Genomic DNA, 15,959 nt, shown 5'->3' on the forward strand with positions numbered 1-15,959 from the left:
AGCCATATTCAAATCAGAACCGATCTGAGCCAAATTGAAGAAAGATGTCGAAGGTCGTCGAGGGTTGTGTTTTTAGGCTTAACGGGGAAGGATCCGTCCCCCTTTCGATACCGAAATATTATACAGCTTATGTTTCCTTCCAACCTACATATTCGTAAACTACTCCCGAATACCTTTCATTTGAGTCCCATATTTTCAAGATCGTCAAATAAACCTATTTAAAGGGTTTGGGTCTGGGGCGGCCCGCCAGGTATTTGGACCCAACTTTTAATATGAAATTCGTACTTTACTCTTGAATTCCTTCCATTTGAATCCCATATTGTCCCGATTCGTCCACTTTAATTTTTATACCCACCACCGAAGGATGGGGGTATATTCATTTTGTCATTCCGTTTGCAACACATCGAAATATCCATTTCCGATCCTATAAAGTACGAATATTCTCGATCGGCGTAAAAATCGTAGACGATCTAGCCATGTCGGTCCGTCTGTCTGTTGAAATCACGATACAGTGTTTAAAAATAGAGATATTGAGCTGAAATTTTGCACACATACTTCTTTTGTCCATAAGCAGGTTAAGTTCGATGATGGGCTATATCGGACTATATCTTGATATAGCCCCCGTATAGCCCGATCGGCCGATTTAGGGTCTTAATCTCATAAAAGGCTCATTTATTGTCCGATGTCGCCGAAATTTGGGACAGTGAGTTGTGTTAAGCCCTTTGACATTGTTTGTCGATTTGGCCCAGATCGGTTCAGAGTTGGATATAGCCGCCATATATACCCATCCTCCGATTTAGGATCTTAGGCCCATAAAAGCCACGTTTATTATCCAATTTTGCTGAAATTTGGGACAGAGAGTTGTGTTAGGCCCTTCGACATTTTTCGTCGATTGGGCTCAGATCGGTCAAGATTTGGATATAGCCGCCATATATACCGATCCTCTGATTTAGGGTCTTAGGCCCATAAAAGCCACATTTATTATCCGATTTTGCAAAAATTCGGAACAGAGAGTTGCGTTAGGACCTTCGACATTTTTCGTCAATTTGGCCCTGATCGGTTCAGATTTGGATATAACTGCCATATATACCGATCCTCCAGTTTAGGGTCTTAGGCCCATAAAAGCCACATTTCGTATGCTATTTTGCTGAAATTTGGGACAGTGCGTTGTGTTAGGCCCTTCGACATTTTTCTTGAATTTGGTCATGATCGGTTCAGATTTGGATATACCTGTCATATATACCGGTCCTCCGATTTAGGGTCTTAGGCCCATGAAAGCCACATTTATTATCCGATTTTGCAAAAATTCGGGACAGAGAGTTGTCTTAGGCCCTTCAATATCCTTTGTCAATTCGGCCCAGATCGGTCTAGATCTGGATATAGCTGCCATATATACCGATCCTCCAATTTAGGATCTTAGGCGCATAAAAGCCACATTTATTATCCGATTTTGCAAAAATTCGGGACAAAGAGTTTTGTTAGGCCCTTCGACATTTTTCGTCAATTTGGCCCTGATCGATTGAGATTTGGATATAGCTGCCATATATACCGATCTCTCGATTTAAGGATTTGGGCCCATAAAAGGCGCATTTATTGTTCGATATTGCTGTAATTTGGGACAGTGAGTTGTTTTAGGCTCTTCGACATTTTTCGTCAATTTGGCTCAGATCGGTCCAGATTTGGATATTGCTGCCATATAGACCGATCCTCCGATTTAGGGTCTTAGGCCCATAAAAGCCACATTGATTATCCGATTTTGCTGAAGTTTGGGACTGTGAGTTGTGTTACGCCCCTCGACATCTTTAATCAATTTGGCTCAGATCGGTCCAGATTTGGATATAGCTGCCATATAGACCGATCTCTCGATTTAAGGTTTTTGGTCCATAAAAGCCACATTTATTATCCGATTTTGTCGAAATTTGGGACAGTGAGTTGTGTTAGACCCCTCGACATTTTTCATCGATTTGGCTCAGATCGGTTCAGATTTGGATATAACTGCCATATAGACCGATCCACCGATTTGGGGTTTTAAGCCGATAAAAGCCACATTTATTATCCGATTTTGCTAAAATTTAAGACAGTGAGTTGTGTTAGGCCCTTCGACATTTTTCTTGAATTTGGTCGATTGGGCTCAGATCGGTTTAGATTTGTATATAGCTGCCATATAGACCGATCCTCCGATTTAGGGTCTTAGGTCCATAAAAGCCACATTTACTAGCCGATTTTGCTGAAATTTGGGACAGTGAGTTGCGTTAGGCCCTCTAACATTTTTCTTGAATTTGGTCATGATCGGTTTAGATTTGGATATAACTGCCATATAGACCGATCCTCCGATTTAGGCTTTTAGGCCCATAAAAGCCACATTTATTATCCGATTTTGCCGAAATTTGGGACAATGAGTTGTGTTATGCCCCTCGACATCTTTAGACAATTTGGCTCAGATCGGTCCAGATTTGGATATAGCTGCCATATAGTCCGATCTCTCGATTTAAGGTTTTGGGCCCATAAAAGCCACATTTACTAGCCGATTATGCTAAAATTTGGGACACTGAGTTGTGTTAGGCTCTTCGACGTCCTTCTTCAATTTGGCCCAGATCGCTCCAGATTTGAATATAGCTGCCATATAGACCGATCTCTCGATTTAAGGTTTTGGGTCCTTAAAAGGCGCATTTATTGTCCGATTTCGCCGAAATTTGAGACACTGAGTTGTGTTAGGCTCTTCAACATTTTTCTGCATTGTGGCCCAAATCGCTCCAGATTTGAATATAGCTGCCATGTAGACCGATATCTCGATTTAAAGTCTTGGCCCCATTAAAGGCGCCAATTTTGGTCCAATTCGGAACATATTTCGCTATAACTGCTATGGGACTTTGAGGTATGCATTTTCACTGGATTTTGATGAAACGTGGGTTTTCGACCCGACCGATCTTAAAGCCTTTTTACTTGTTACATAAGATGTATACCTGAGGCGGTGATTGTCAAAAGTTCATAAATTTTTTCAACGAGTTTCGGGAACATTAAATTTGTTTATAAATTTCCCATGACTAATCGCAGTAGCAAAAAGGAATCTTGAAACCCACAAGCGGACTTCAATTTATATCAATTTTGGTTGATTAGTTGCCTTTTCGTTGATTTGCTTCATTAGTTAGCTTTAGCCCACATTTAGTGGTTAATTGTTAAAATTAACTCTTTCAAGAGCACAAATGCTCAACCCCTTTCTATTGAATGACATCCTGAGCAACTGACGGTGGTTTATTTTCCCCATCATAGAAAAAAAAACACACACAAAAAAAATATTCAAATTAAAACCATAAAAATAGCAGGAATTTAAATTATGTTAAATTTTTTCCTTTTCTTTGTGACAGCTATGCTAGGCGATATTGACTGCTTCGTTTGTTTGTTCTTTATTTGGTGGTATTTCTTTTTTTGCCGCTGCCTCGTCTGGGTGTCTTGGCCTGGAACTGGGATGATAGATATTCTTTGACATGCTCCACAACATGTGGTTTTTATGACTCCCACAGTTTGATTAAGGAATTTCAATAACTTTGCCACCACCAATGGGGCAAGGGAAACACAAGTACGGCAGCCAGCACCAGCACCAGCACCAGCACCTACTGCCATGGCTAGTACCTAGGCAAGTGGCGGAGACATTGTCTAACAAACTGACAGTTATCTACCAATAAGAAATTTGTTTGCAGCACATTTAACTGCAGGAGTGGGAGGTGAACGAGGTGATGGTGTCGGCGAACACAAAGTGCCACAGCTCATATCTATGACAAAGTGAGCTGTTTGCCGCGCTAGTAATTCAATACTTTGTCCCTATCCACTCACACAATGTTGCCAGCAAGGAAGACAGAGTGACTTAGACTATACCGCTTACTTCAAGTGTAAACTAAGTACCAAATTACATGCCCCGCCTCCCCCCATCACCCCCCCCCCCCCTACCCAACACCATTATGTTTTGCTTCTTTTATGTTTATGGGATGGGAGTACCCCATCACCCCCCACATCCATTAGAGTGGTTGCCATAAGACAAATAACCGACTGCAGTGAACATCAAGTGACAACATGTGTCAAAACTCTGCTCATGCGAGTACAGAAGGAAAAGTTTTTGTAGAAGTTGGGTTAAAATTTTGAATACGCCACTGCTGTGGTATAGGGTGTTATAAATTGGAGGGGGGGGGGCGGACCCTCCCCCTAACCTTAATTTTCGGAGTACAGAAGAAAAAGTTGTAGAAGTCGGGTAAAAATTTTGAATATACTGTGGTATAGGGTGTTATAAATTGGAGCAGGGGGGGGGGGGGGAGGGGGGGGGCGGACCTTCCCCCTTACCTTAATTTTTGGAGTACAGAAGAAAAAGTTGTAGAAGTCGGGTTAAAATTTTGAATAAACCACTGCTGTGGTATAGGGTGTTATAAATTGGAGCAGGGGGGGGGGGGGCGGACCTTCCCCCTTACCTTAATTTTTGGAGTACAGAAGAAAAAGTTGTTGAAGTCGGCTTAAAATTTTGAATATACCACTGCTGTGGTATAGGGTGTTATAAATAGGAGCAGGGGGGGGAGCGGACCTTCCCCCTTACCTTAATTTTTGGAGTACAGAAGAAAAAGTTGTTGAAGTCGGCTTAAAATTTTGAATATACCACTGCTGTGGTATAGGGTGTTATAAATTGGAGCAGGGGGGGCGAGCGGACCTTCCCCCTTACCTTAATTTTTGGAGTACAGAAGAAAAAGTTGTTGGAGTCGGCTTAAAATTGTGAATATACCACTGCTTTGGTAGTGTTATAAATAGGACCAGGGGGGGGGGGGGGGTCTTACCCTCCCCCTTACCTTAATTTTCGGAGATGGGTGGATTTAAGCGAAAGTTTGTGTGCCCTCTTACGGTAACCTATAAACTAAAATTTCGTTTCCAAATTTCGAAAGGGGTTCCTAGGGGGGACGCCCCACCCCAAAAACTACCAAATATATATATACACCAATCACGACAATATGGGACTCAAATGAAAGGTATTTAGGATAAGAAAACGTATCTGATATCCAATTGTCGGACCAAGTGTTTGGGGGACCACCCCAAGCCCCAAAACATCCCTAAATCGCATATATTTACCGACCAAGGCAATATGGGACTCAAATGAAAGGTATTTGCGAATGAAATACGAATCTGATATCCAAATTTGGGACAAAGTTTCCCTTCGCCAAAACACCCCCTCCCCCCCACCGGAACTTATTTACTGACCATGTCAATATGGGGCTTAAATAAAAGGTGAGAGTGGGACCAAGTGTTTGAGGGGTCGCCACGAGAACATCCCCCCAAGAAGGCAAATTTACGACCATAGCAATATGGGGCTCAAATAAAAGGTCTTTGGAATGTAAAGCACGAATCTGATATCAATGTTCGGGAAAAGTGTCTAAGGGGCCACCCCACCCCCATAACACCACCCAAATAGAAAGTATTTGCCGACCATTGCAATATGGGGCTCAAATAGGAGGTATTTTAGAGTAGAACATGAATCTGATATATATTTTCAAAGCCAAGTCACTGAGTGGCCGCCCCATTCCCCAAAACACCCTCCAAACCGGTCATGTTTGCCGCCTATGGAAAAACGGAGCTCAAATGAAGGGTATTTGGAAGTAGACCATGAATCGGACATCAACATTCCAGACCAACTTTCTAGGGGACGTCCCACCATCATAACAACCCCCAAAGTAGGATGTATTTGCTCACCAAGACAATTTGGGTCTTCAAGACTGTAGAGATCGAGATTCATAGTTTTTTGAGGACCATACCCCAAATCGGACATATTTGCTGGCTTTTTCAGTAAGGGGTTTAATTGAATGGTTTTTGAGATTGGAAAACAATTTCGAGGCCAATGGCAATATGGGATTCAAATATATGAGAATAGAGCACGTTGCTGATATATTTTCAGGACTAAGTGTTTCGGGGGATCACCCCACTCCCCACAACACTCCTAAATCGGGCATATTTACCAACCAAATCAATGTGGGGCTTAAATGAAAGGTATTGGAGGGCAGATTAGGAATTGATACCCACTTTGGGGACCAATTTTTGGGGGGTCTACCCCTTTCCCAAAATACCCCACAAACAGCTATTTTTTGGTGATCATCGCAATATGGGGCTCAAATAAAGGTATTTGGGAGTAGAATACGAATTTGATATCTTCTAAATGCAGGAACATGTATTTAGGGCATCACCCCTTCCCCAAAACACCCCCCAAAGGGTAAAAAATTTTCGACCATGCCGCTCACATGAATAGCATTTGAGATTAGATAACGAATTTTATAACCAATGTTGGGACCATGTGTTTGGGGGACGCAAAACCCCCCCTGAAAACCATCCGTCTGTCCGTCCGTCTGTCCGTCCAAATCACGGGTAGAGCGCAAGCTCGATGTGGAGTTGCATTGCAACCGGGTGCCGTGACCCATAGATCGTAAGAAGTTTTAGATGGTGCCCTGCTCCTAACCAACCTCGGCTACGAGGTCTGTCCGAAATCCTTAATCTGGTACCACGGGAGTCGGGAGACCCTGGGATTTCGGACGGTCGTGGTCCACGTGGTGGCTGTGGTTTGGACCCACATCGCGGGTAGAGCGCAAGCTCGATGTGGAGTTGCATTGCAACCGGGTGCCGTGACCCATAGATCGCAAGGAGTTTTAGACGGTGCTCCGCTCCTAACCAAGGGGGAGAACACGTCCACACAACGTAAACTCGAATTGGTAGCCATGCATAGTTTGGGCTATGTGTGAGGGCGTTGGGGGACCCATTCTATTCACCCGGGGTTAAAAGCCCTGCAGGGCCAACGCGGCAGGTGCCTGCATTAAACACCATTAGGATTTGTCCGTTCGTCTGTCCATCCGTCTGTCCGTCTTTCTGTCCATCTGGCCGTGCGTCTGTCTGGCCGTTTGTCCATCCGTCCGTCCGTCTGTCTGTCCGTCCGTCCGTCTGTCTGTCTGTCCGTCCGTCCGTCTGTATGTCCGTCGGTCTGTCCGTCCGTCTGTCTGTCTGTCCGTCTGTCTGTCCTTCCGTCTGTCCGTCCGTCCGTCTGTCCTTCCGTCTGTCCGTATGTCCGTCTGTCCGTCTGTCTGTCCGTCTGTCTGTCCTTCCGTCTGTCCGTCCGTCCGTCTGTCCGTCCGTCTGTCCGTCCGTCTGTCTGTCTGTCCGTCTGTCTGTCCGTCTGTCCGACCGTCCGTCTGTCTGTCCGTCTGTCTGTCCGTCTGTCTGTCCGTCTGTCTGTCCGTCTGTCTGTCCGTCTGTCTGTCTGTACGTCCGGCTGTCCGTCCGTCTGTCAGATTCTTTTTTTTGTCCATAAGTAGGTTAAGTTTGAAGAAGGGCTATATCGGACTATATCTTCGTATAGCCCCTGTATAGACCGCTCCGCCGATGTAGGGTCTTAGGCCAATAAAAGCCACATTTATTTTCCGATTTCGCTGAAATTTGGTACAGTGAGTTGTGCTAGACCCTTCGACATCCTTCTTTACTTTGGCCCAGATCAGTCCAGATTTGGATATAGCTGCCATATAGACCGATCTTTTGATTTGAGGTTTTGGGGCCATAAAAGGCGCATTTATTGTCCAATGTCGCCGGAATTTGAGACAGTGAGTTGTGTTAGGGCCTTTGACGTCCTTCTTCAATTTGGACCAGATCGGTTCAGATATGAATATAGCTGTCATATAGGCCGATCCTCAGATTTAGGGTCTTAGGCCCACAAAAGCCACATTTATTATCCGATTTTACTGAAATTTGGGACAGTGAGTTGAGCTGGACCCTTCGACGTTCTTCTTCACTTTGGCCAACATCAGTGCCGATTTGGATATAGCTGCCATATAGATCGATCCGCCGATTAAGGGACTTAGGCCTATAAAAGCCACTTTTATTATCTAATTTTGCTGATATTTGAGACAGTCGGTGGTGTTAGACCCCTTGACATCCTTCGAGAATTTCTCCTGGATCGGTTTAGATTTGGATATAGCTGCCATATAGACAGATCTCTCGATTTAGGGTCTTAGGGCCATAAAAGCCACATTTATTGTCCAATTTTGCTGAAATTTGGGACAGTGAGTTGTGTTAGGCTCTTCGACATCCTTCGTCAATTTGGCTCAGATCGGTTCAGATTTGGATATAGCCCCCATATAGACCGATCCGCCGATATAGGTTCTTAGGCCCACATTTATTATCCGATCTTGATGAAATTTGGGGCAGTGAGTTGTGTTGGACCCCTCGACGTCCTTTATCAATTTGGCCTGGATCGGTTCAGATTTGGATATAGCTGCCATATAGACCGATCCTCCGATTTAGGGTCTTAGGGCCATATAAGCCACATTTATTGTCCAATTTTGCTGAAATTTGGGACAGTGAGTTGGGTTAGGCCGTTCGACATCGTTCTTCAATTTGACCTAGATCGGTTCAGATTTGGATATAGCTGCCATATAGACCGATCCCCCGATTTAAGGTCTTAGGCCAATAAAAGCCACATTTATTATACGATTTTGCTGAAATGTAGGACAGTGAGTTGTGTTAAACCGTTCGACATCCTTCTTCAATTTGGCCCAGATCGGTCCAGATTTAGCTATAGTTGCCATATAGACCGATCTCTCGGTTTTAGGTTTTGGGGCCATAAAAGGCGCATTTATTGCCCGATTTCGACGAGATTTGGGATAGTGAGTTGTATTAGGACCTTCGACATCCTTCGAGAATTTTTGTTAGATCGGTCCAGATTTGGATATAGCTGCCATATAGACCGATCCCCCGATTTAAGGTCTTAGGCCAATAAAAGTCACATTTATTATCCGATTTTGCTGAAATGTAGGACAGTGAGTTCTGTTAGGCCCTTCGATATCTTTTTTGAATTTGGCTCAGATCGGTTCAGGTTTGGATATAGCTGCCATGTAGACTGATCCGCCGATTAAGTGTCTTAGGCCCATAGAAACCACATTTATTATGCGATTTTGCTGAAATTTGAGACAGTGAGTTGTGTTGGACTCCTCTACATCCTTCGAGAATTTCTCCTGGATCGGTCTAGATTTGGATATAGCTGCCATATAGAGCGATCCGCCGATTTAGGCCCATAAAAGCCACATTTATTATGCGATTTTGCTGAAATGTAGGACAGTGAGTTCTGTTAGGCCCTTCGACATCTTTCTTCAATTTGGCTTTGATCGGTTCAGATTTGGATATAGCTGCCATATAGACCGATCCGCCGATTTAGGGTCTTAGGCCCATAGAAGCCACATTTATTAACCGATTTTGCTGAAATTTGAGACAGTGAGCTGTGTTAGCCTCCTCGACATTATTCTGAAACTTGGCCCAAATCGGTCCAGATGTGGATATAGCTGTCATATGGACCGATATTTTGATTTGAGGTTTGGGGGCATAAAAGCCACATTTATTATCCGATTTTGCTGAAATTTGGGACAGTGAGCTATGGCAGCTATGTCTTAGGCCCTTCCACATCTTTTTTGAATTTGGTTTAGATCGATCAAGATTTGGATATAGCTGCCATATAGACCGATTCGCCGATTTAGAGTTTTAGGTCCATAAAAGCCACATTTATTATCCGATTTTGCTAAAATTTGGTACAGTTAGTTGGGTTAGGCCGTTCGACATTGTTTTTCAATTTGGCTTTGATCGGTTCAGATTTGGATATAGCTGCCATATAGACCGATCCTCCGATTTAGGGTCTTAGGCCCATAGAAGCCACATTTATTAACCGATTTTGCTGAAATTTGAGACAGCAAGCTGGGTAATGCCCTTCGACATTCCTCTTCAATTTGGCACAGATCGGTCCAGACTTGGATATAGCTGCCATATAGACTCATCCGCCGATTTAGGGTCTTAGGCCCATAGAAGCCACATTTATTATCCGATTTTGCTGAAATTAGAGACAGTGAGTTGTGTTAGGCTTCTCGACATTTTTCTGAAATTTGGCCTAAATCGTCCGGATTTGGATATAGCTGCTATATAGACCGATCTCTGGATTTAAGGCTATGGTCCCATAAAAGGCACATTTATAATCCCATACAGTTACCACTCGTTTATAACTTGAGGACCTTAGACAATTTCCGTTAAATTTGATACTCTCTTAGAAACTAACCAAAAGTTTTATTGAAGCTCTATGTGTGTAGGATAAAATTTTCCCATTTCCCAAACCACCCTCGCATGTGAACTCCGACTTTGTTCAATATAAGCACTTGAATATTTATAGATATTGTATGTACTGGCCCGGTGGTTCATATGCGTAGCTCTTTGCCTACGTTATTCGGTTTTTTCAGTTTTTTTTTTTGGTTCGTGGGATATTTACAATTTTTATGACACATATCAAACGTGATTTTGTTATAGATGAGCATTACTTTTTTCCAACACCGCAGTGTCTTTGCCAATGGATGGGTAGAACTTGCTGCTGATGGTGGAGCTGGTAAGCTAAGGCACAGGCATCGACACCATATGTCTTTTTAAACATGGGGAAGTTGAAGAAAAGACGCGGCATACTTGGCGTATAACAGGCCATACGCCCCCAAACATCATTTTAGTATCTCTAAATACCTACGAAAACGATTTATGGAAAATATGTGATATATATTTTGAATTTTTTACCCCCCACCCCTCCACCCTGAACCCCTTTTGCGTGAGGTAAGTCTGCAGGTTTTCTTCAAGTGACTCTCTCTGCTATACGCAGCAGTCAAGTCGTCAAGACAGCGAACCTCATAGCCTAAGGGCTTGGAAAAGCTAACGAACGAGTGAGCATAAGGAAAATTTTATCACGTGAACTCCATAAAACGAATTGTATTGTGATGGTATGTAAATGTGTTGTGTTTGTGTCATTTAAGTTTAGATATTTTCTTTTTTTTTTTTTTCATTATTTTATGGCATTTGGCCACTTTATTGGAGTGGGTGTGGGAGTGGAAGTGGGCGTGGGGGTGGGGGTGACCAGCAAAGGGGTAACTTGTGAGAAAATGTTCGGGGCCCATGTGTAACTTGACTCACATCAATTCTGTATGCGCTCATACCCATTGGTAGCCTTAAACACAACGACGAAAGAGTTGTTATTAACCCCCTTGAGACTGAATTTTTATGGTTATGGATTTTAGAAAAGCGATTTGCTTTTAGCGTGATTGGAATAGAAGTACCTCCATTTATTGGGAGAAACTCGAATTTTTGAGGACAATTTCTAAGGAAACCAAAGAAATGAGATTTTGGACAAAAGTCAAATTCGAAACAAGTTTCAAGAACAGACTCACTCACTCAGATTGGTTTTATGGAATTTATTTGTATACCCACCACCAAAGGGAGGGGGTATATTCGGTTAGTCATTGCGTATGCAACACATCGAAATATACATTTCCGGCCCTACAAAGTACATTTATACTTGATCATTGTAAAATTCTAAGATGATTTAACAAAGTCCGTGTGTCTGTCTGGTTGTCTGTCCGTCCGTCTGGCCGTCTGTCAGTTGTAATCACGCTACAGCCTTCAAAGCTTGAGATATGAAGCTGAAATTTTGCACAGATTTGTCATCCGCAGGTTAAGTTTTTGAACTGGACTATATGTGGGTATAGCTGCCACGTAGACCGATCTGCTGATTAAGCCCATAACAGTTGCATTTATTGTCCGAATTTGCTGAAATATGGCTCAGTGGTATGGTTACACTATGGCCTCGAATATCCAAGCCGAATATGGTCCACATCGGGCTATATTTTTCAGCCGGACTATATTTGGATAAAGCTGCCACATAGACCAATCTGCTGATTAAGGGTCTTAAGCCCATAGCAGTTGCATTTATTGTACGAATTTGCTGAAATTTGGTTACACTATGGCCTCGAATATCCGAGCCGAATATGGTTCATATACTTCAGCCGGGCTATATTTGGATAAAGCTGCCAGATAGACCGATCTGCTGATTAAGGGTCTTGAGTCCAGAACAGTTGCATTTATTGTCCGAATTTGCTGAAATTTGGCTCAGTGGTATGGTTACACTATGGCCTCGGATATCTGAGCTGAATATGGGCCATATCGGGCTATATTTTTCAGCTGGACTATATTTGGATACAGCTGCCACATAGACCGATCTCCTGATTAAGGGTCTTAAGCCCATAACAGTTGCATATATTGCACGAATTTGCTGAAATTTGGCTCAGTGGTATGGTTACACTATGGCCTCGAATATCCGAGCCAAATATGGTCCATATTGGGCTATATTTTTCAGCCGGACTATATTTCGATAAAGCTGCCACATAGACCGATCTGCTGATTAAGGGTCTTAAGCCCATAGCAGTTGCATTTATTTTACGAATTTGCTGAAATTTGGTTACACTATGGCCTCGGATATCCAAGCCGTATATGGTCCATATCGGGCTATATTTTTCAGTCGAACTACATTTGGATACAGCTGCCACATAGATCGATCTGCTGATTAAGGGTTTTAAGCCCATAACAGTTGCTTTTTTTGTACGAATTTGCTGAAATTTGGTTACACTATGGCCTCGGACATCCGAGTCGAATATGGTCCATATCGGGCTATATTTTTCAGCCATACTATATTTGGATAAAGCTGCCACATAGACCATTCTGCTGATTAAGGGTCTAAAGCCCATAACAGTTGCATTTATTGTACGAATTTGCTGAAATTTGGCTCAGTCGTATGGTTACACTATGGCCTCGGATATCCGAGCCGAATATGGTCCATATCGGGCTACATTTTTCAGTCGAACTACATTTGGATAAAGCTGTCATATAGATCGATCTGCTGATTAAGGGTTTTAAGCCCATAACAGTTTCATTTTTTGTACGAATTTGCTGAAATTTGGTTACACAATGGCCTCGGATATCCGAGCCAAATATGGTCCATATCGGGCTATATTTTTTGGCCGGGCTATATTTGGATACAGCTGCCACATAGACCGATCAGCTGATTAAGGGTCTAAAGCCCATAACAGTTGCATTTATTGAACGAATTTCCTGAAATTTGGCTCAGTGGTATGGTTACACTATGGCCTCGAATATCCGAGCCGAATATGGTCCATATTGGGCTATATTTTTCAGCCATACTATATTTGTATAAAGCTGCCACATAGACCAATCTCCTGATTAAGGGTCTTAAGCCCATAACAGTTGCATTTATGGTCCGAATTTGCTGAAATTTGGTTACACTATGGCCTCGAATATCCACGCCGAATATGCTCCATATCTTGCTATATTTTTCATCCGGACTATATTTGGATAAAGCTGCCACATAGACCAATCTCCTGATTAAGGGTCTTAAGCCCATAATAGTTGCATTTATTGTGCGAATTTGCTGAAATTTGGCTCAGTGGTATGGTTACACTATGGCCTCGGATATCCAAGCCAAATATGGTTCATATCGGGCTATATTTACACAAACTTTACTTTAATATGGCTATGACAGAACATTTGTCCCATTAGCCCAACGTAGAATAGAGGTCCAAGAGCCTTGATATTTTACATAAAGCTGCCTTATAGACCGATCTAACCCATTTGGGGCCTAAAGCCCATAGCTGGTAGATTTATTATACGATTTCCCTGAAAATTGAATCAAGACCCCAGATCGATTTATATGGCAGCTATATCAAGTGATGAACCGATTTTAATCATGTTTGGCACAATTAAAGAAAGTCATGACAAGTCGTGGCTCAAGAAGTCAAGACCCCAGATCGGTTTATATGGCAGCTATATCAGATTATGGACCGATTTGAACTATTCTTAGCACAGTTGTTGAAAATCATAACAAAACACGTCGTGCAAAATTTCAGCCAAATCGGATAATAATTGCGCCCTCTAAAGGCTCAAGAAGTCAAGACCCCAGATCGGTTTATATGGCAGCTATATCAGGTTATGGACCGATTTGAACTATTCTTGGCATAGTTATTGGAAGTCACAACAAAACACGTCATGCAAAATTTCAGAAACATCGGACAATAATTGCGCCCTCTAGAGGCTCAAGAAGTCAAGACCCCAGATCGGTTTATATGACAGCTATATCAGGTTATGGACCGATTTGAACAACAAAACACTTCATGCAAAATTTCAGCCAAATCGGATAATAATTGCTCCCTCTGGAGGCTCAAGAAGTCAAGACCCCAGATCGGTTTGTAAGGCAGCTACATCAGGTTATGGACTGATTTGAACCATACTTGGCACAGTTGTTGGATATCATAACAAAACACCTCATACCAAATTTCAGCCAAATCGGATAAGAATTGCTCCCTGTAGAGGCTCAAGAAGTCAAGACCCCAGATCGCTTTATATGACAGCTATATCAGGTTATGGACCGATTTAAACCATACTTGGCACAGTTGTTGGATATAATAACAAAACACCTCGTGCTAAATTTCAGCCAATTTGGATAAGAGTTGCGCCCTGTAGAGGCTCAAGAAGTCAAGACCCCAGATCGGTTTATATGGTAGCTATATTAAAACATGGACCGATATTGCCAAGGGCTATTGGTAAAAGTTGCGGATTTATACCGCGCTTCATGCGCTGAGACCTATAATGCTATATGGAGTTGTTCCGTACTCAGCCGAATCGAAAGGATGGCTTGTTCGTTCATCATAGACGTCATTGACGATGACACCATCTGATGCACAGATTGACAGATGGACACATGGAGTGGATTGAGAACACTCCAAAATTATTGTGGTCTAATCAAGACTTGAAGAGGTCTATCGTTCTGCTGTCTCAGTCATTGTGTCCGCCATGACAGGTCACTGTCTGATGCTTGCCAGTTACGACGTTTGCCGAAGCTGTTGAGAACGTCGAGGAAGTAGAGACTATAGAACATCTGTTGTGTGTGTGTGTGTGCCGCACTGACACGAAGGTCTTGTTTAACGCAGATGCCTGCGAGGCCCAAGGGTGATTCCAATCCGTCTACCAACGCGCATCACCTTCACCTTGCTCATCCACTCGTCTAGCTTAGCAATTTGGTCATCAACGGTCAGTGGCCTAAAGTCATCAAAAGACAATGCTGATGCAGTCTCCCCAAAAATTTCCACATACAAGTCCCAGTTCATGTCTTCATATTTCCTGCACCTGGATCGTTCTGTTGTAACCCGAGTCCGTCGATCACTGAAAGTGACCCTAGTCTCAATCGGATCCGACGTTATTTTAAGATATTGGTGAAAAAAAAAAATTGCAAAAATGATGCTAACTTGCAGAGTAACATAACGCTGGAATGACTGGCTCGTTGGTCTAGGGGTATGATTTCCGCTTAGGGTGCGGGAGGTCCCGGGTTCAAATCCCGGACGAGCCCAAGTTCGATTTAAAATTTTGAAAAACCCGGTACCAAATGAATCGCATGAGACTTTATGCTACTTGAGTATGCGTTAGCCCAAAAGCCAAGAATTCTTAGTGAGAGGTCTGGCGTTGACTTCAGAAAAAATTTTGTAGATTTTCTTTTTCCGGAAAAAAAGGGGAAAAAAAAAATACGGCATCAAAAAACGTCAAACTATTTGCAGAAATTTATTTCTTTTTCAGTTTCGATTGAATACTTAAATTGTGTGTCAGACCATTAACTGGCTCGTTGGTCTAGGGGTATGATTTCCGCTTAGGGTGCGGGAGGTCCCGGGTTCAAATCCCGGACGAGCCCAAGTTCGATTTAAAATTTTGAAAAACCCGATACCAAATGAATCACATGAGGCTTTATGCTACTTGAGTATGCGTTACCCCAAAAGCCAAGAATTCTTAGTGAAAGGTCTGGCGTTGAAAAAATATGGTAGCACATGCAATTTTTGCTTTTACTTGTAGATTTACTTTTTCTGGAAAAAAACAAACAAAAACTAATAACTTCGGCTTCAAAAAGCTCCAAACTATTTACAGAAATTTATTTGTTTTGTGTTTCGATTGAATGCCTGAAATAATATGTCAGACTGTTAACTGGCTCGTTGGTCTAGGGGTATGATTTCCGCTTAGGGTGCGGGAGGTCCCGGGTTCAAATCCCG

General features: G+C 42.7%; 3 non-coding genes across 3 annotated transcripts in view; all 3 read left to right on the forward strand.

Moving 5' to 3' along the window:
* The first annotated feature begins 15,199 nt into the window (after positions 1-15,199).
* Positions 15,200-15,271, forward strand: Trnap-agg (transfer RNA proline (anticodon AGG)). Its single transcript has one exon. It is a non-coding gene; the product is annotated as a tRNA-Pro (tRNA).
* A 264-nt stretch (positions 15,272-15,535) lies between these two features.
* Trnap-agg (transfer RNA proline (anticodon AGG)) lies at positions 15,536-15,607 on the forward strand. Its single transcript has one exon. It is a non-coding gene; the product is annotated as a tRNA-Pro (tRNA).
* Positions 15,608-15,896: 289 nt separating this feature from the next.
* Trnap-agg (transfer RNA proline (anticodon AGG)) overlaps positions 15,897-15,959 on the forward strand; it is a 72-nt gene continuing 9 nt past the window's right edge. The window contains exon 1 of the tRNA in view: positions 15,897-15,959. This exon is cut by the window's right edge and continues 9 nt beyond it. This is a non-coding gene — a tRNA (tRNA-Pro).

The sequence above is a fragment of the Stomoxys calcitrans genome, chromosome 1, assembly GCF_963082655.1.
Source record: "Stomoxys calcitrans chromosome 1, idStoCalc2.1, whole genome shotgun sequence".
NCBI classification, from domain to species: domain Eukaryota; kingdom Metazoa; phylum Arthropoda; class Insecta; order Diptera; family Muscidae; genus Stomoxys; species Stomoxys calcitrans.